Below are 20,793 nucleotides of genomic sequence, written 5' to 3'. Positions count from 1 at the left end.
AAAAGTAAAGATGAAACTAACAGAAAGATGTCAAAACCTTTTTAATATACTTTAGAATCTGATTGATATAAGCATTGTTAGGAACTTTTCCTAATGCAAGCTCTCTGCTGATGCAAAAATCCCAATCAAGCCAAATGACATCAAGCCGAAAAGGAGGTTCAGGTTTAAAGGGATTTCTGCGCTCTTGAGTGGCCCTGAGGGAAACAGGGAAGCCCCAAATGTGACCACTGTGGAGGGGGGGTCCGGGGAGCAGTTTAAATAGACTTGGAGAGGGGTCAAGATTTGGTTTGGTGGGCACAGGGACAGGGCCTCCAAAGATGGAGGCCAGAGACGGGGACTTACAAGCATGTGAAACTATTTAAGAACAGTGGTAAAACCAGATAACAAATACACTGGGAAGGTGGCATACACTCATGATCTCGGGACTCAATCTGTGTCCCCCTCGTGAGCTGAGGGCACTGTGCACAGACGAGAGTGCACAGCCCATGAGCAGGGGAATGGCTCACTCCACCTTTGCTGGTGGACACAGGAGCCAGCATAGGTCTTACCTGTCAGACCTCCCTCTGTGCTTAGGGAGACTGAGCAAGAGTTCCAGCACTGCGGATGCCCCGTGGACAATCCAGCCCTGCCTTTCAGAATTTAAGGCTGATATTTCCAAAACAAGAGTGGAACTCCTAAGGGAATTGAGTGAACATATGAGAGGGTCATTTAAGTGTTTGTTCAAATAAAACTCTAATACAAGTTTGCATATCTTGCAAGAACATTTTACAAGAAAAATCTCTAATTTAGCTTGTCCAAATATATCAAAACACACAAAACAATAAATAAATAAATGGCCTGTTCTATTTGACGTATTTTCTGGGTGTGTTTTTTTAAAGGGGTCTCGTCTTGGAAGTCTTGATTATATAAACAAGTGTTCTGTGCACTGGACAAGTATGAGAACTTTTTTATCCTCAGGAGGGTTTCCTGGCATGTGCTTCTGTCTTTGGAATGGGAGGTGAGAGATTTTAGAAAATGTGTTCTTGAGATGATTAACTTACTTAGGAGAGGAAGTACCCGTCCAACTTAGTTTATCTCCTTGCTTTAGTTACCTGATTTTTTTTAACTTAAACAATTTTGTCTCAACTATTTTCAAACTTTTTTTTTCTTAAAATGGTGTCTTGCCAGCTAGAGAGCCTTCATGGGACCCACGTAAGCATGTGTGTGACAGTTGTGTAGCTTGATCTGCCTGTGGAGCTCCCAGCAGTGGGATCAGGATCTGTCCCTGGGGCTTAACTGGCTTTTGGGAACCTGTTCACCATGCTGGTTGCCTTACCCAGCCTTGATGCAGGGAGGAGCTTGGTTTTGCCTCAACTTCCTGTGCCTGCTTTGTTGATGCTCCTGGGAGGCCTGCCCCTTTCAAAATAGAAATGAAAAAGTGGATTGGGAAGGGGGTAGGTGGGATGGGAGGCTGAAAGCAGGGGTGGAGTGGAGGAACAAGAAGAGAGGAGGAACAGAAGCTGGTCGGTGTATAAAATAAATGAAAAAAAATAATAATAGTAATAAAAAAAGATGGTGTCTTGCTAAATGGAACTGGCTAGCCTTAAACTCTTGACCTGCCTGTCTTAGGTTCCTCGGCCCTGAGAGTTCTGTAATCACAAGCACAAATCCCCACTCCAAGTTGAAGTGATTTCTATCAGAAAACTTTCACCCTCACTGAAAATATCACAGCAGCGCTCTTGTCTTCCTGTATCTCACGGTAAGTGGCCAAGTAGGCTCTTAATTTAGGCTTCACCAGTTAACCAGCTTTTCCTGGGCTTCTGGGTAGAACACTCAGTTTCAGTGTTGTTACGAACCTTTACTGAAATAAGTAACAAGCTGAGAAAGTTCTGTGCTTTATCTTAAATAAAGCAAAACAAACAAACAAACAAAAAACAAGCAGAAAAGCAGCCCTGCTCTTCCTGGAGACTTTCAGCCTTCCTGGATAAAGAAAGCTGACGTCTGCCACATAGTACTGCGCCCTGGAATCTGGTTTAAAACCGTCACCTTTTCTGAATACTTCTGGACGTACTTCCCACTTTATGCCCATGTCCTTTCATTTCTGAGCTGATCAAGTTGCTTTTATACACAAAAGAAATTTTTTCAAAAGAAGAATATCTGCTTATGGTTCTTATATAGAACACACAGGAAAGTGTGTGTGTGTGTGTGTGTGTGTGTGTGTGTGTGTGTGTGTGTGTGTGTGTGAACATCTCAGAGTATCATAAAATTTTCTAAAATTGATCTGTCATATATCTAATGAAGCTGGAAATGTGTTTCAACGATCATAAAACAGTACTCTAAAGCCGGGCGGTGGTGGCGCACGCCTTTAATCCCAGCACTCGGGAGGCAGAGGCAGGCAGATCTCTGTGAGTTCAAGACCAGCCTGGTCTACAAGAGCTAGTTCCAGGACAGGCTCTAAAGCTGCAGAGAAACCCTGTCTCGAAAAACCAAAAATAAAAAACAAACAAACAAAAAAAATACAGTACTCTAAGTCTAGATCCCAAAGTATTCTGGCTCAAGGTCCTCATTGTCCACAATACCTGCAGTAGTAGGTCACCCCCAGTAAGACTTTAGAATAGGTATTTGAACCCAGGCCTGCCCAGTTTTCAAATCCTCTAGTGTTTCTTCTCCACATTTCACTCCCTCATCTTATTCTCGATGTAAAATCTACCTCACAGGACATTTTTAGGGCAGAGGAGATCACACAGAGCCGCTCCAGCGAGAGCCAGCACCCAGGCACGCACAACCCCCATTGTAGCTCTTCTCTCTGGTGTCAAATGTAGAGAAAATGCCTTTTTGAATGGTTTTACCTATTCAGTATTTCGATGGTAACAGATTCTGAAAGCTGTCTAGTGACATCCAAATATCGTATTATTCGAAAGGTGGCTGAGGATGTGGCTGAATTCTGAATACTCTAGGCATAAACAAATAGAAGACTGCAAAAGTGTATGTAGTCTTGCCCTTTCCAAAATTAAGTCTGCCTGAGTAAATGAAATTAATAACCCAAACAATATAACACAAATGTCTCTAGAAAGTTCAAATTATGCCAGGAGAAGAAATGGGGGAAGGAAACACTCATCTCCAGAGAGTCAGCATAGGCAGTCATAGTGGAATGAGGAATAGCCACCCTGTGAGGTCACTTAGACTTCACTACAGCAAACAAGATTCCAGGGAAAAAAGACATCACACCAAATAGTTATTTGAACTACCCAGTAGATTCTGGTTCCATTTACTGACTAGAGCTCCTATATTCTGTTCCCATCTAATAGAAATGTCTTATTTACTTTTAAATAAAATGGTTTTATGATTTGGAAAGAAATGTATTTCACTGCACTGGGAATGGTTTAGCTGTGCAGCTAAGCTACAATCAGGGTATAGACATAAAAAACAAAATTTGGTAGACAGAGGCAGCATTCATAAAAGCCAAAACTTGGGAAGAGGGGGCAGAGTACCTCAGCAAATCTTCCATCTTACAGGAAAGTTGAACTATACATTTTATCTATGCTAAGTCTCTCTAAGTTCCAAGCCAGGTTGTCTAAATAGTGAGTTCTAGGATATATGGGGCTACACAGAAAGATGATGTCTCAAAAAAACTGTAGGGCTGTATATATCTCACGTGAGTACATCTGCTGTTCATCTCCCTGTGGACTGTCTTGAGTGTCCTCATGGCCCCACTTTGCTTTTCATTGTGTGCTATATGATTGTGGTGGCTCAGGGAGAAGTACTGTTATGAAGTATGGCTTTGTTGGAGTAAATGTCTTTGATGGAGAAAGTGTGTCCCTGGGGATGAGCTTTGAGGTTTCAGAAGCTCAAGTCAAGTCCAGTGTCTCACTTTTGCTTCCTGCTGCCTCAGGATCCAGACTCAGAGCTCTTAGCTACTTGTCCACCACCATGTCTGCCGGCATGCTGCCATGCTCCCTACCATGATGATAATGGGATAAATCTCTGAACTGCAAGCCAACAGTAATTAATGTTTTCCTTTATAAGAGTTGCCACAGTTACAATGTCTCTTCACAGCAATAGAAACCCTAACAAGATAATGAAGTGTATGAGTAGCATAGATAAAAAGTATAGTTCAACTTGCCCTTAAGATGGAAGATTTGCTGAGGTACTCTGCCCCCTCTTCCACTGACACCCCATTGTAGGGCCCGGGTCTGCCCTTGTTCCTGGGGCTCACCTTGAGGATGGTTTCTGGTCAGATGACTAAGCATCCTGTTTGTTCCTGTGCTCCCTCTGCCCCGCCTGGTGATTTGTTGTAGGGCATTGTTGACTCTATTGTTGGTATGGTAATTTCCCACCTGCCTAGGTGGGAGTCCTTGTGCAGCAGTTAGATATGGTAATTTCCCACCTGCCTGGGTGGAATTCCTTGGGCTGGAGTGGGGTATATAAGATTTTCCCCAAGGCTAAATAAACGGCATTCGGCTGATCTCCTTTCGAATGACCCAGGTCTCTTTGTGTGTTCTTTCAATCTCCAGGCCCTTGTCCGACTCGCATAAGGTACAGTGGGCATAAGGTACAGTGGCGCGCGAACTGTACCGAGGCGCGCGAACTGTACCGAGGCGGTAACACAGAATCGGGTGTTACACCCCATTTCCAACGTGCTCACCCAGCCTGCAGTGGGAATAGTCAGGGCTTCTCTATTTTACAGCCCTAGTTCTAGTAACCTTGAGAAAGAGTATAAAATGCTCCTTCTCTCTTCTTTTCCCCTCTTCTCCTCATTCTCTGTACTCTCCCTTCTTTGTGACATTTGCAATAAACTGTTTCAGACAGTGAACAGAAAATCAGATACATCATAAGATACTTAACATGTACTGATGCCAGACATTACCTTGGGATCTGAGAGATTTATCTGTTTAAGCAATAGAAAGAATATTAACACAAAGCCTATTTGTAAACACCAGATTCATCAACTACAAGGCTCTGTCTTTATTCCCTGCAGCTACTACCAACAGCTACATCTATCTTGCACAGAGGGATGACACAATGAACCACAGGGGTCAGACTGATCACGATACTGCAGTCTGAACAGGACTCACACCTGCAACAACTTATTTCCACTCCCTTGCTGTGGTAGACTATTCACTTCTTTAAGTATACTCATCAGCATCATTTTACATATAAATGACATCACTATGTAAGTGCTGAGGGAGGCACATGTCTTTCTCCTCTAGCACAGATGCTAAAGGAACATGTATTGATTTCCACATGAACCTTACAGAACCACTTGTCTTTCGCACAGAAAGGTGGACATCAGCTGTTTTTCTGAGAAACCACGGGGTACTGTGTAAAGACTGTGCAATCATTTTCCAGCTGCCTAGACCCAAATAATCACACAGAAACTACGTTAATTACAATACTGTTTGGCTGATGACTCAGGTATATTTCTAGCTAGCTCTTATATCTTAAATTAAGCCATTTCTATCTGTGATTCACCATGAGGCTGTGGCTTACCGGAAAGGTTCTCGCAGGTGTCTGTCTCCTTCAGCAGCTGCATGGCATCTCTCTGACTCTGCCTACTCTCTCTATATCTCTGTTCAGACTTCACACCTGGCTTTACTCTGCTAAGCCATTGGCTGAAACAGCTTTATTCATTATCCAATAAAAGCAACACTACTGTGTGTGATAGACTACCAAGAAATGCTATGGATTTAATTTAGTAAAAATTCAGATGGGAAACAAACAAACTTATCAAATCAAAGACCACAGTTATTGATGACACTTTGTATTTAGCCTGTAGACAACTGAAAAGTAATAATACATAAGCACCATGCAATATCCTTTCAGGTAGTTTCAAATCACATAAACAGACCTTAAAATGCCTAGCTTTCTAGCCCTCTTCTTGTGGTAGAACATGAGGGAGCAAGGAGACCTGTTGACCTGATTGCACCCAACTCTTGAAGGGTCCTTGATTTGACTCCCTGAGGACATTTCTTCAAGGAGACTTGAAACATCTTTCTTCCCTCCTATGAAAATGGAAATATGAAGACTTAGGCTTTAGGCTAGAGAATGAGAGTTTGCATGTGTGGAGTGCTCGGGACTATACAAAACATTTCCAAGTACAGATAACCTCACACCAAAGCCCACATCCCAAGGAAACGTACACCGCCATTTCTGGCTAGATCATCATTGGGACCCATCAGGCTGCAGCTCCGTATGTTGCCCTCTGGGCCCCCTCTCTCTCTCTCATCACCATTTCTGACTCTCTAGAACACCTCTCTCCCTAGCATACTGCTCCTGCTTCATGGCCTCTTCTCCTACTCTCCCCTAAAACATCGTGAGAAAGCCCCGTGCATTCATGTCCCTTCTTGTTCAGGTGAAATGAGTTTTTAGGATACATTTCATCCATGAAAGAAATCATAGAATCAAAAAGCTGTGATTTCATGAGGTCAGTTGAGGGTATCAGAGAATCCTGCTCACTTTTCTAGTGTTAACACAGGACTTCACTTTATTCTCAAACTATTTCTTTACAGTTATTTTCCTTATTTGCAATGAATAGGTCAAAGTCACATTCAGCATTTTTTTAAGAGAAGATAGAACTTCTTAGTTGAGCCTTTGTGCTCACACTCAGATGATCTAAGCTTTCCCACTGCGAGAGGCAATTTATAGAGAAATAAATTGCCTATGTGTTCCTTATCTATAAGCTGTGATAATAATAGCAGCTATAGCTTTAGTCCTTTTGAGAACTACTAGCTTGTAAAATATTTTGAAGATAAAACACACAGGAGGAAACTGAGAATCAGGCAGGATTTTCATAAGGAGTGATTTTTATCATTGTTCTACAAAGGGAGTTGAAGGAAGACGGATGCTCTCTAATAGGAAAACTATTAATTCCTCAATGTAAATAATCTTTCTGTATTGCATATCTCAAACATTCAATAAGAGAAAAACAAAAGTATGGGTCCCACTGCCCCACGATTACAAAAGGAAATGTCCTACTGTCCTGTGATGAGAAAAACAAAGATAGGAAGAACTGAGTATCAAAGCAGAAGAAAATTCCGAGAATGGACAAGTCAAGCTCTGCAAAACCAAAGAAGAAAGTGTTATGGCCACTAGGGTATGACTGGGGAGGAGCTTCCCAGGAGAGCAACTGTTCCATCCCTGGACTAACAGAAGGACATGGAGAGAACAGGCTGCAGATGACCTGCAAGCTCTGGGCTGGCCCACCAGTACACTGCCCTAACTGAAGCACAGGAGAGTGCACAGCTTCACAGCCCTTATTGCCATTGTCTGCCCTTGCTGAGACCTCCCGTCCAGGGCCTCCTCCTTCCTTCATCCTTGACCTAGACCTTCTAATGACCCTCATTACACATGCCTCCATTTAATGATGGGATTTTATCTTGGCAAATCCACTGTCCATTAAAAATATTATAGTTCAAAACTCATTAAGTACACACCATGTATTGTCGGGGTGTTTTCTGTCTCACCCAGTCCTTATCCTGCCTGGTTCCTGCAGTCCTTAAGTCCCAAAGAAATCACACAGAGATCTACATTAACTACAAACTGATTGGCCTATTAGATCAGGCTTCTTATTAATTCTTATAATGTATATTAGCCCATTATTCTTGTCTATGTTAGCCACGTAGCTCAGTACCTTTTTCAGCAGGGCAATCACATCTTGCTTCTTCTGTGGCTGGTCAGGACTGCAAAGGGAACTTCCATTTTCCTAGAATTCTCCTGTTCCCCTTGACCTGCCTCTACTTCCTGTCTGGTTGTCCTGCCTCTGCATCAGCTCCTGCTTCCGGGTTCCTGCCCTGTTTGAGTTCCTGTCCTGACTTCCTTCAATGATAAACATTGATATGGAACTGTAAGCCAAGTAAACCATGTCCTTTCCAAGTTTCTTTGGTCATGGTGTTTCATCACAGGAATAGTAACCCTAACTAGGACACATGGTAAAGTTGGAAAACTTTTAATGGAGCCACCGCGAGTGTGCATTCTACTCCTTCCGGCAACCATCTTTGATTATAGTCTCTGGTGGGTGCTTTCCTTTCTCCTTGGACCAGCTTTGCCAAACAGTGGTGAGCTTCAACACAATCCCCCTCTTCTCCTTACCAATACCTCTACTGTGAAGTTTGTCATAAGAGACTCCAGCTAAGATGCAGCTTCCTGAGGACAACACTTCTGCCTTTGAAAAGCAGGGCATCCTGTACTGAGGAGGGTGGGTTTCCTTCCTCTGTGTGACAGGGAGCCAGTGGCAGTTTCCGTGGGGGTGGGGATGCCTATGTGGGAGAAGACTATGCTGTCATTCAAGTGAAGACAGAGGGGACAGAGTAAAGAGTTCTGCTCAGGGATGATGCAGTAGTCCTTGGAGGAGGTGAAGAAATGGGGAGATTGGGAGATCCAGATCTGAGAACTATTAAGAAATAAAGTTTGTGAGGCCTGGTAACTGACATTTAGCCAATAACCTGTAAGAGGTTGGACCAGGTTAAGGCATGACCTTTTGGGTACCCAGAGAAAACCACCAGCCCGCCCAGGGCTTGCTCTCTCTGGGGTTTTCGTGCTACACAGCTGAGCTTGGACTTATTGTTCCTGTTTTGTGAGTTTGCCCCTTATAATAATGAAAAAAAAATTATATAATTGTAATATTTTGGAGTTAGCCTGGGATTTTTTTTTTTGACCTCTGTCCTCACCCATCAACATTTGGCACCCAGATAGTAGGGTTTGGGGACAGGTACACCCCCTTTTCGGGACCTCCGCAGCTCCAGCCAGCCACCACTGAGCACCGCCGGGCATGGTGCATTTGGGCATTTGGTCCCTGACTCTCCTTGGGGCTCCTGCTGGCTTCTCCAGGATCGCTCCAGGGATCCCCGTGGAGCACACACCTGTTGTTTGCAAAAGGCTCTAGGTTTTCTCTTTATCCTGATTGTTTTGATTGCCTTAATAACTGTTCTTAATTTAAGCACATTTTTCAGTGTCTAACACGCTAAGACCAATTTAAACTGTTCAATACTTGCATTTCCCGGCCTTGTGGTTACAACTGAGACACCTGCTGGCTGGTAACAGTTATTACACCTACTCCAGCTCATTACAGGTGAGATTTATAAGGTCAAATATATAATTTATAAGGTCAAAATGACAAATAATTTAACGATCCAAAAATTCAGCAGCTTTTTTACTTATACTATAAATGGTATTATGCAAGGCTTATGTAATTTTCCTCCTACATCTCTATATTTAATTCTAGGAATTAGCTTTGCCTTTCATATTTTCTCCTTAAAAAATGGTTTGATAATAGAGCCAAGAGTGAGGCACTTTTAAAAGTGATACAGTCTTTACAAACTAAAAGGACCAGCTAAAAGGAAAAATCAACACTCTAAAAAAAGATACGGCCAATTTGATGGACAAAACCCAGTCAATGACAGAGGGTGCTGAGATATTGTCTAAGAAAATTCTTGCTATTAAATGTAATAATCAAAATCTGTTAAACACTTATGATAGATTAGCAGATAGGATGTCTCTCCAAAAATGTAACATGTACGTCATAAAAATTATACCCAAGGATGAGACGTTATCTTTACTGGATAAACTTCATAACTTAAAATCCTCAGTGAGGACGTTAGAACAAAACACCAGACAGGAGATCTAAACTTTACAAAAGACGGTGGTAAAAAGATTTTAAAAGATTTTTTTAAATTATCAAAATTAATGAACAGGGACAAAAGGTACAAAGGCAATTTTTAGCTTCATCAGTACGTACTAGACTCCAGGATGGCTTACCCAAAGTTCTAACTGTCTATCCAGTAATATCAAAAATACCATCTGGCACTAAGTACCCTAAGGGAGTTAAAGACTATATATAAAAACCTATATGTATGAGTAATTTAAAAAACATTAAACAAGCAGTAGTTTTTTAATGGCGTACATTCACCTTTTCTTAGGAAAATGGTCAAAATGTGGGCTTCAGACAATAAGGCCACCCTACACATTGGCTTCAGTTAATCTCAGCGGTCCTAGAAGATGGACTGCAGCTTCTCTAAAAATGTTATTTGAAAAAAAGAAGCAAAAATTTTAAAACAACAAAAAAGAGAGAAAATTGAATGGGATAATAGGTAATATAGTATGAACTTATTCACACTAATAATAATAGTGAGTAATAGAGTAAATACTTGTGAGCTATTATTTACAGATAATTTACATTGGTATAGTTTCTTATATATTGATACAAGTTCAAATCATATTTGTCATTTCTGTTTACAATTTTTGTACACCTATACAAAGTTATTTAAGTTATTTTGTCAGATTGTATGCATGCATGTTTCTACCTCTGTTTAAGATGTTTTATATATTGATACAATTTTTAGGATATATTTATTATATTGCAATACACATTTCTACCTCTGATCAAGATACTTATACACTGTTTACATTATGAGGTCATTGTCCTCCTTTACTGCACAGTTGTCTAAAGATTTTGAATATTCTGATTCTTAGTCTTTAAGTTACACAGGTATAAGTATTATAAGTCAATAGTCACTCATGTCTGTTATACATATAGTCAGATGAATTAGGTTCTTTAAATACATAGAGATTGTATTCTGCATAGATAGGTAATCTTCAGTCACTTCAAGGATCTTGGGAATATGGAATTTAAATAACTTAGGGTTCTGTTGACGTGAGACATGATTGTTCCTGACAGCACCGATCTATTCCCAAGAGAATATTGAACACCAAAGACACATCACTTGGAGCTTGTTTTCTTCTTGGCACTGCCAATGCCTCGGCCACTGACAAAGTACATGGTGTATAAGCAGGACATAAGAAAAAGACTGCCAAACCTTACCAAGACAGGGTAAGAGAGTTCTAAAAATTTTCCTGCCTCTAAAAAATGGTCTGTCACTCTAGGCCTTATCCAAAGTTGGTTGCTTCAACATTACAAATGAGTCTTTGGGTGATTGCTCAGGTAGCCAGTTGTCTTTGTTACATACTGCACATTTTGGAAGAAGCTTGATTGTACTTCCTGCCTACTCAAGCAATATTATCTCCTTTCTTAGACCTTCAAAGGGGTTAAAGATTAAATAGTCATAGTTACCTTCCTCTTATGATTTAGCCAAGCCATTTCCAATGCAAGACTTAGACTCTTTAGGATAAAATGTTTATTAAAAAATTTAGCATGTGTTCCTTGCTTAATATTGTTTATGCTGGTTGTAATCCTAATTTTATACTTGATATCTGTTCCTAGTGCATATAGTTTTGCATTGGGTTTGAAACTTTCTTATTTAGACAAAAAGGGGAGGTGATGGGGAACCTCTGTTAGTCAATAACCTTTAAGATGTTGGGCCAGGTTAGGGTGTGACCTCTTGGGTATCCAGAGAAAACCGCTGGCCTGCCCAGGGCTCGCTTTCTCTGTGGTTCCCACACTACACAGCTAAGGCTGGACTTCTCATTCCTGTTTTGTGAGTTTACCTCTTATAATTAAAAACATTGGACTATTTTGGGGTTAGCCTGGGATTCTTTGACCTGCGTCCCCATCCATCAACACTCTCTGACCCTCACTGACCCAGCCTGACCCCTCCTAATCACATGGTGGGTGATCACATAATTTTAAAGGTTTTATTTTCTTATTGCTCCATTGTCTCCCTTCTGTAAAAACTACTAGTGATTTTACTCCTCAAAAGGAGCCCAAGAGATGGGTTCAGGGCTGCTTTTTTTATCCCGGCTTAGGAGGCAGTTGCGGTGAGCTCTTGGGTACACCCCAATAAAAATCAATTCAGCTCAAGTATGGTAGTGATTTTATTCTTGTCATTGGGATTAACATGATAACAACAGAAAGGTATTCTCCCACACTCTGGAGATCCGGGCAAAGCCAAGGTGTCTGTCTACAGGGCTATAATCCCTTAGAAGGCACTTGGGAAGAACCCTTCCGGCCTCCACTACCTCTTAGTGGCTCCAAGTGACCCTTGGCTATAGCTTCCTCCCTGTGCCCTCAGCCTCCATATCTAGGTTCTTCTGCCCTTGGTCTCCCCATCTCTTCCCTTGTAATAACACCTGTCACTGAATTCAGGGGCCACACATATGAAACCTGACGACCCCCAATCTTAAACCTTTAGTTACACTGCAGAGATGCTTCATGCAGTATAGACATGAGAGCACAGCCATGTGTTTGGAAAGGGCAACTGGTCCAACCTTGTTATCATGGGAGGATATTCTAATGGGATTTTCAAGTAAGATGGAGGATGGAGGCCACTAAGCTAAAGAGTGCTTTCACAGACAGTTCAACACCCATGTTTCCACCCTGACAATGGCCTGCGCTCTGACTGGGGACTAGCAGACACTCGGTGAGAGCTTTGTCTGAACTCTGCAGCTGAAGGCTCCACCAAAGAGCTTTCTGTAAAACTGCAAGTGCATGCAGCTCCCTTCTCAGGCCCCATAGCTCAGGAATCCACAGCCACCTGTGGATCCCCCACACACCTGCAGTCATTTAATAAAAGCTGACACATTGAACCTGCTGAAGAGACCAATTATTTGACTCTCCTTGGTGAGAGCTAAGAAAGATGTCATTGATAAAGCTTTTACCAGGCTTCTTGGATGCCCAAAGGGAAATGGAGAGAAAGATGAAGCCCAGGACTCGACTCCCCTCCCTCCAGCTGAGCAGCTCTGTGCTGCAGGCCAAAACACTGATTGTGTTCTTAGTGTTGAAATGTAGAGAGAATGTATTTCAAGCTGCTTTTCTGGAAACTGTAAGGGAATACCTGTCAAAGCAACTTAAGAGACAAAGAATCTATTCTGGCTGGTGGTTTAAGGGGACATATGTGCGTCATAGCGGGGAACTCACGGAAGCAGACGGCTCCAAGGCAGCAGAGCTTGTGAGCAGGGTGTTTCACCTCTTCACAGTCTGAAAGGACAGGAAGGGAAGAGAGGAGAAGAGAAAGTACGTATATGTTCATGCCTAGGAGAGAAAGGGGAGGAAGTAGGGAAAGAGAAGGAGAGGAAGGGAAGGGCAAGACAAGGGAGAGGACAGAGGAAAACTTGAAGATGTGCCCCCAAAGTGGCCCTCTCCTCCCCATCAGGTCCCACCCCCTAAAAATTCCACAACCTCTCCAGCAACAGCTGGAACAAGTGTTCACGCAAACATATGAGCCCATGGGGGGGACATATTACATATAAACCATGACAGAACAGGTTCTGATGGAGAATGACCCCCCCCCAAAAAAAATCTTCACAAAAGGAAAGCACTTTTTAAAATGTGTAACTGAGTAGAAACTTAAGAGGCCATCCCCCAAATATTGACATTCATAGCCCAGCTCTTTCCCTGTCCTAAGAACAGGGATGGTGACTCCCCTGGAATATTGTGCACTGCAGGATGACGTGGCTGGACAGACATAGTCTAGGTCAGAAGCCATCAAATCAGCACAGAACAGCCCAGCTGCCCAGCTGCTAAAGTTGAAGCACACCAAGTTTCCTATCAAAATATAATTTGGGTCTCTTTTTACCTTAATGCATTGACAGGTGTCACTATGAAGTGTTTTTGACACCAGAGCCAGAGGGAAATCCCAGATGTGATTTTTCTGCCTACCTGAAATGGATTTTGGAAATACCCTTTTTATGGAAATTGCAGCGTTACGATGAAGCGCTCAAAAAAAAAAAAAAAAAAAAAAAAAAAAAAACTAACTGTTCATTACAATTCACAGGAGACCAGTCTTCAGATTTGGGCAGGCTTTCAGAACAAGAAGGAAGATTGAATTGTTTAATGTGCTTAAAGGATTTAGCTTAATTAGATTCTGTCTTTTGGTTGAAATAATTTAGATAGCAAAAAGGAAATAGATTCTTGGCTCTGGAATATTTTAATATACCATCCAAGTGCTTTGTTCAGATCCTATTGAGCAGAACTACTTGCAGGGTATTAAATCTGCCTTGCATGCCTTTTTAAAACTGCGCCATTGAGTTTAACAGTGTTTTAAAAGTTATGTTCTGAATTTGTCACCGCAGAGGAGAAATGCTGTCTTCTTGCTCCAGAGTCTCGTCCTCTGTGCTCTGCAGGGAGCTGTTTTTGTAATGTTTGTTTCTCTGTTCCCATGGCCCTTGTTTACCCCTAGACTCTTTCTCAAAGCGCTTCTGTGACCCACACATGAGGACATGAGTCCTCACCCTCCAGGGGGTAGCCCTGGAGGTCAAAGGGCTGCTGGACCAAGGGGAGGGGAGAGGGGCTACCTATGATTTTTGCTTTTACAATTTTTTTCTACCAGGAGTTCGGTACAACCAGTGGGGTGGCCTACTGTTCTCTTCACTGGGCAGATGTGTTTGTTATGCTTAGTTAAATGTTGCAGCTGCTATTGGAAGTCTCTGCTCCGAATGGACTCGGATCCTGTCATCTTTCTCCAAGGTGGACGGTTCGCTACACAAAGCATTATTTGGATGATCTATTGTGAAATGTTGGCGTGAATGCTTGATATTATGAAAGAGAACAATCCTGGAACGCATAAAATATGTACAGCTTGCTGTCCGTTCTGCCTCACTGGAGGAAGATCCCCCACTTACACGTGGAAGTTCTTGGGCTCTGGGGCGCAGATGGTGAAAAGTGTTAAAAACGACCAAACAACTGGAGGGCAAGGACTGAGTGTGATGCCCACCACAGCACCATTCTTGGGCAGAGAAACTGTCTCTTTCAGACAAAGAAAGCAAACTCACACTGTGGGCTCATTCTATCGGCTTCAACCCCTCACTGCTCATCAGTTTGTATAGACTTCCTCCTTCCTCCGTTGCCCAAGAGAAAGCCTCCTGCAGCACTCGTCACCCCAGGGGGCACAGGACAGAGGTGCCCTGTGACTGTGACGCCCAGCACGTCCCCTCTGTCAGGGGACGTCTTTTCCATCTTCTGCCTTCCAAGCCAACGCTATTTAGAAATAGTCACAGACCACCTGAGGCCTTCCTCCTCCTCTTGCCAACCCAGGCTGACCTAACAAAGGTGGCTTTTCCAGAATTTATATCAAGAGGTCGCACCCTTGCTCAAACACCTTAGTATGACTTCACAGAGTCATTTCACCTTCAAGGCTTCAAAGCAGGGTGAGGCAGCCCACTCAGCAGCCAAAGGCCACTATTTGCTATGCACACTAGCTGGTCAGTGCAGTCTAATGGCTACCTAGCAAGCCCCTAACCCCTTTGTTACAGTCAAACACATCCCGGAACTGGAAGCAGTGTGTCGTTTTAATCTGGACTGGTTTAGCTTTGGGGGTCAGTAAGTCAAACTATGTTCTCTGAGTATTTCAGGGAAAGTTCCTATTTATTTTATACGTATGCATGATTGGGTATACACTCAGTTAAGATCAGATACAACAAGGGAAATGACATGTGCAGTAAACAAGGGTTTGCAGAACCCAATTCTTCCAACCACAGCAGGAATCCACCCACACCTTGCCCTTAGCAACCAACACTGACTCCTCCTGGACCCACCAAGAGCCTTGAAAAGGAACCTGGGACTCTTGAGTAAATCTTGCTAAGGCTGGTTTCTCCCTTGCAATAGATTCTATGTGTGTGGGTGTGTGGTGATGAGTGTATATACATTTATGTGTGTGTGCACATGTGTCTGAAGGTCAGAGGTCAATCTGGATGCCTTCCTCTCTCACTTGGCACCTTGTTTAATCAGACAGACTCTTACTGAACTTGGACCTCACCAATTTTTTGAGACTTGTAGTGGCATTTCATTGGTATTTTAATAAGTAAAGCATGCCTGAAGTTCAGAGAGTAAAACAGTCCCAATAGACCAGGCTTTAATCCCAGTAGCCACACTAGTTGCCATAGAAACCAGGTGGTGCATACCTTTAATCCCAGTGATGTGCAACTTTAATCCCATCCCTATATAGTATTTTAAAATGGGAGGAGATAGCTCTCTGACAGAGCTTCATTCTGAGATTCCTGGAGGCAGGATCACCATGTCTGAACTGAAGTTGAGGTAAGAGCCAGTGCAATTTTACTTTTCTGGTCTTCAGGTTCAACTCCCATTTCTTTCACTGAGTTTTTATTAAGCATGCTTCATAATAGCTCAATAGCATGAGACTCTTAATCTCAGAGTCATGGGTTCAAGCCCCACATTGGGTGCCTTTATGTAATATAAATGCAGACTGCGTGTTGGTTTCTGTGCCACCCAGACCCAAATAATCACACTGAAAATATATTAATTACAACACTGCTTGGCAAACAGCTCAGGCATATTCCTAGCTAGCTCCTTCATCTTAAATTAACCCATTTCTATTATTTTATATTTTACCACAAGGCTCTTGGTTTATGGGTAAGGTTTTGGTGTCTTTCTTCTTTGGCAGATACATGGCATCTGCCTGACTCTGTCTCCTTTCCTCCTCTGTCTCTCCTTGAATTTCCTGCCTTGCTCTATTCTGCCCTGCCATAGGTCAAAGCAGCTTCTTTATTATCTAATGCTAATAAAACATATTCACAGCATTCAGAGGGCAATCCCTCATCATTGACTAGTAGGGCAGCAACTCCAGTGAGCCTCCTGCCTCTACTTCCTAAGCACTGGTATTACAGGTACACATTACGTTGCCCAGAACTTTACCTGAGGGCCAGAAATCCACACTCAGTTCCTTACACTTGCACAGCCATCTTTCCACACCATTCTTTATTCTTTGTCTGCATTATCAGATAAAACCTCTGCTCCTTTGCTATTTGTGTGCACTTCTTCAATTCTTTGAACAAGACACCAAGATCATGGAAACACCAGGTCCACACAGCAAGAACAGAGGGCTGAGGTACTGTCCAAACCCAAGTCTGCCAGCAGAGGCATACCTTGCTTTCCTGTCACAGGATTGTATAAACAAGCCCTCATTTGTTTAGAGGATAATCCAGGGACCATGAATAAAGATATTGTCATGGAAAAGAGGAAGGCCAAGGCTGCCTGCCTCTTAGTTGGTCCCTGGAAGAAACTGCAGACCACTAATGCCCCTGCTGGCTTGAGGAGGCCACTTTTTCTGATTAAACTAGTGAAAATAACTTTTATGGCAGAAAACCAGGGGCATTTGAAGGCTCTGCTCCTTTGACTTCTGGTTATAGTTGAAACCCCTCCCCTCAAAAAAGCCCACAAATGTTTTAAGGAAAGGGGAAAAGCAACGGGAGAAAATAATAATGCCCCTCAGGATCAGAAAGATTGAGTCCTCAGGTGGCTTTGTCTTTGCTTCGTCCATCAGAACCACCAGACAATGAAAGCAAATCTGTGTAAACTCTGACTTTTTCCCACCTGGGAGAGACTCTTGGGTTCTGTGTGGCCTGGACACTATTTCATGTAGAACAAAATTGGGTGAAGGTTTCTTACATAACAACAAATCAAGGAGAAATGAAGTCACACACACAACACACACACACACACAGGGACATGGATACACAGACAGACACACACACACACATGGACACACACACACGGACACACAACACACACACGAGAATACAGACACACGGACTCACACATGGAGATGCACAGACACACACATGGAGACACACACACACACGGACACACACAGAGACACACACACAAGCTCTCCAGGATGATAGAGAGCAAGACCTCTCCCTAAAGCATCACTGAGAGACAGCACAGCAGGGTTCTGTGAGAACTGGACTAATGGTAGAGTTAGGGCGTCTGTGAGTGCAGTCAAAGCCCCATTGCAATGATGCACTCACCCTACGAAAACCAGTCAGCACCCAAATTACAGAGTGGCAAATTCCCTAAAGCTTACTGCAGAGGGACCACAGTGGAACAGAGAAAGTGATGGATCAATGATGTAGGCAAAAGGGAAGGATATGGGAGGAATCATTAGCAGAAGAAACAGCCATATTTGTACCAGTAAAGTCTCAAACCCTAAGAGTGGGGTTTGTGGTCCATCATGGACCACAAGGTCCAATTTGGGTTTGAGTGAGTGAGTGTGTGTGTCTGTGTGTGCGTGCGCGTGCACACGCATGTGCATGCATGCATGTGCACCTGTATGTGCAGGTGTGAGCTGAGGCCCTAGGACAACCTCAGGCATCATTCCTCGTGAAACTGACCCCCTTACTCCGGAGACAGATCTCTCATTGACCTCGGGCTTACTATCATGCTAGGCTGGCTCACCTTTCCAGTGCTAGCATTACAGGCTTAAATCACCATGCCCAAGGTTTTCACATGTGTTCTGGGTCTAACTCAGGTCTCAGGCATCAATTGCTTACTGAGGCATCTTCCTAGCTCCCATTTGGAGATATTTAAGTGACCCAAAGCTACAGGTCTTCTTTCTCACATATTATGAGCATATGACATGCAATTCTATAAATTTTTACCTTTATAAACCTTGAGACAAGTTGTTTAGAATGATTAAAACCAAGGATCTATGAACTAAAGTGAAATACTGAGTCCTTGCTGAAGAATTCTAATCATAAATCCATCTTGGCAACTTTGTCACAGTAAAGCATAAATTCAGTGAAAATCCATGCTTTTACAAAAGAAAAATAATTAGGTGTTACTTTATAGTTTTATTTTACAAGGGCTATTTTAATCTCTCCATTTCCTCCTTCTTGATAGTAAAGGAGTTATTTTTCCTTACACTTATCTATTTAATCTGATATTATTTGAAATCTTTGCTGTAATAGAGGGTTGCTATAACCCCTACACTGCTGGTAATATATTTTGTTTTGTTTTTATTCCAGAGCTAGAATTGAGTCCAGGACCTTGCAAATGCCAAACAGATGTTTTAACACTGAGCCACACCCTCATTCAATGCAGTTTGAAACAGTAGAATTCTTGATCTATGCTTTTCTAATAACTAACCTTTAACAGAGAACATTGAAGTTCAAACAGGAATTCCTTATATTCTAGTTTCTTAAGCAAATGTGTCCACAATGTCCCCTAGACTCGTTCGTCCAGTTCGCCTGCCAGGAAGTTCTAAACCGTTAGAGGCTGTTGGTTGTTTCTCACCTTTGGAAGTTTGCACCGAGCAACTTCTGGCACCAGGGTAGCTCGTCTCTAAGGTCAGTCTCAGCCCGGGAGCCTCTGGGTCCCGCATCTTCATCAAGGACTACGTACCTTCCATCTCCGGGGGCAACCAAAGCAATCACAACAACCTGTGGCGTTTGGGAGGCTCTCGGACAGCCCTGACCGACAACTCAGAGGGGGCTTTTCTCATGTCTGGTTCTGGGAGTCTCGTGGACAGCCCTGACCAACAACTCAGAGGGGGCTTTTCTCATGTCTGGTTCTGGGAGTCTCGTGGACAGCCCTGACCAACAACTCAAAGGGGGCTTTTCTCACGTCTGGTTCTGGTTTTGTTAGATGGTCCATGACTCTCAGAGGGAGTATGATAAGCCCAGGTGGGAAATTTTCATTTAATTTCTGTATTACAAGAATCCGTTTGGTCCTGGTCTTTATTAGTTAGAAACTTTTTATTACTATTTCAATCTCCTCATTTGTTTTGGTTTGGGGGCTTGTTTGTTTGTCTTGAGAGTGACCTTATCTTTGGAGATCTGCCTGCTGGAACTAAGGGTATTGCCTTCGCACCCAGATAACCTACTCATTTGTTACGAGTCTGTTTAGATCGCTGGCTTCTTGGTTTAATTCTGGTCATTTGGCTGAATCTACAAAATCATCCATTTCTTTTAAATTTCCCAATTACATTGGGTACTCCTTTTTAATGTTCTGAATTTCTTTGCTGTTTCTTGTAATGTTTCCTCATTCATTTCTGATTCTGTTCATTTGAGTCCTATCTTTATTTTTTGCAGGGAGTGGTATTTGGCCAATAGCCAGTCAATCTTGTTCATCTTCTCAAAGATGATTTATTGATTTCTTCTTTCTCCTCACAGGGTCAGGGGTTTCCTGAACATAACTCATGCTATTACTCTCAGAGCCACTAGATGGCGACGGATGCCAGCATATGAGTGGACACAGACATTCATTAAAATGGGTTTCAAGTATTTACACTACATGTAATGGCATTCTTTAGGCCTTGTTACTTTTTCAGATGTTCCCTCAACATTTGTTAAAGGTTTATTGTATACGCTATTTATTTACATTACAGCATTATTTAAATCCAAGGGGATTTAACTAGATCAGGTTGGCTTGTGGAAATATCTGTGGGGCATTGTGTTAAATGCATTTGTTGCTATGGGACAATCTACTGTACTGTGCTATTCCCAGTGCAGGGGATCCTGGACTGTCTACGTGTCAAAGGTGAGTTGAGAACTTACAGGCCCTCCTTGGTTAAGGATGTAGCCAGCTGCCTCAAGTCCCTGCTGACTTCCCTGCAGTGATGGACTCTGGTGCAGAACCGTGGGCTGACATGGGCCCTCTCCTCTGTGCACTTCTCCTTGTCAGGGCATTCTGACACGCAGGTGCCCTGATGACAAAAGAGAGACTGGGGTACCCAGTGAGCCCATTTAAAGAAGAACCGTTCACAGAGCCTTCAAGAATTCAGAGAGGTTTACCTGCTATACTCCACACACTTCATAAGCCTGTACTGGGCAGTGACGTCACAGACTCGAGAAAGACCTGATCCCATCTTCAAGAGTAAACATATTAGAAGCACAATGATTAGTCACTTGTGAGTGTCAGAGTCGGTTCTGCAAGCCAAAGAGACACAGCAAGAAACGCATGAGCTCTCTGGGGAGGAAAGAGCATCCTTCAGCCTCGAGTGATGTTGAGAGACCGTGCATCTAACATGGAAAGAGAGATGCTGAGGGACCGTGTATCTAACATGGAAAGAGAGATGCTGAGAGACCGTGCATCTAACATGGAAAGAGAGATGCTGAGGGACCGTGTATCTAACATGGAAAGAGAGATGCTGAGGGACCGTGCATCTAACATGGAAAGAGAGATGCTGA

General features: G+C 42.8%; 1 long non-coding RNA gene across 4 annotated transcripts in view; it reads right to left on the bottom strand.

Annotated features, from left to right (window-relative positions):
- The window catches only part of LOC119814090, a 35,990-nt gene that overhangs the window by 6,209 nt on the left and 8,988 nt on the right, over nucleotides 1–20,793 (bottom strand). Inside the window, exons 2-4 of one of the 4 annotated variants that reach the window (XR_005285354.1) lie at nucleotides 12,788–12,847; nucleotides 5,828–5,981; nucleotides 549–674 (exon numbers count right to left, since the gene is read on the bottom strand). This is a non-coding gene — a long non-coding RNA (uncharacterized LOC119814090). The remainder of the gene's footprint in view (nucleotides 1–548; nucleotides 675–5,827; nucleotides 5,982–12,787; nucleotides 12,848–20,793) is intronic. The other 3 variants (XR_005285356.1, XR_005285357.1, XR_005285355.1) reach the window with 3 other exon arrangements.

Source organism: Arvicola amphibius, chromosome 5 (genome assembly GCF_903992535.2).
Source record: "Arvicola amphibius chromosome 5, mArvAmp1.2, whole genome shotgun sequence".
Classification (NCBI taxonomy): Eukaryota; Metazoa; Chordata; class Mammalia; order Rodentia; family Cricetidae; genus Arvicola; species Arvicola amphibius.
The sequence above is the reverse complement of the archived record's forward strand: the minus strand, read 5'-3'. Positions and strand labels throughout refer to the sequence as shown.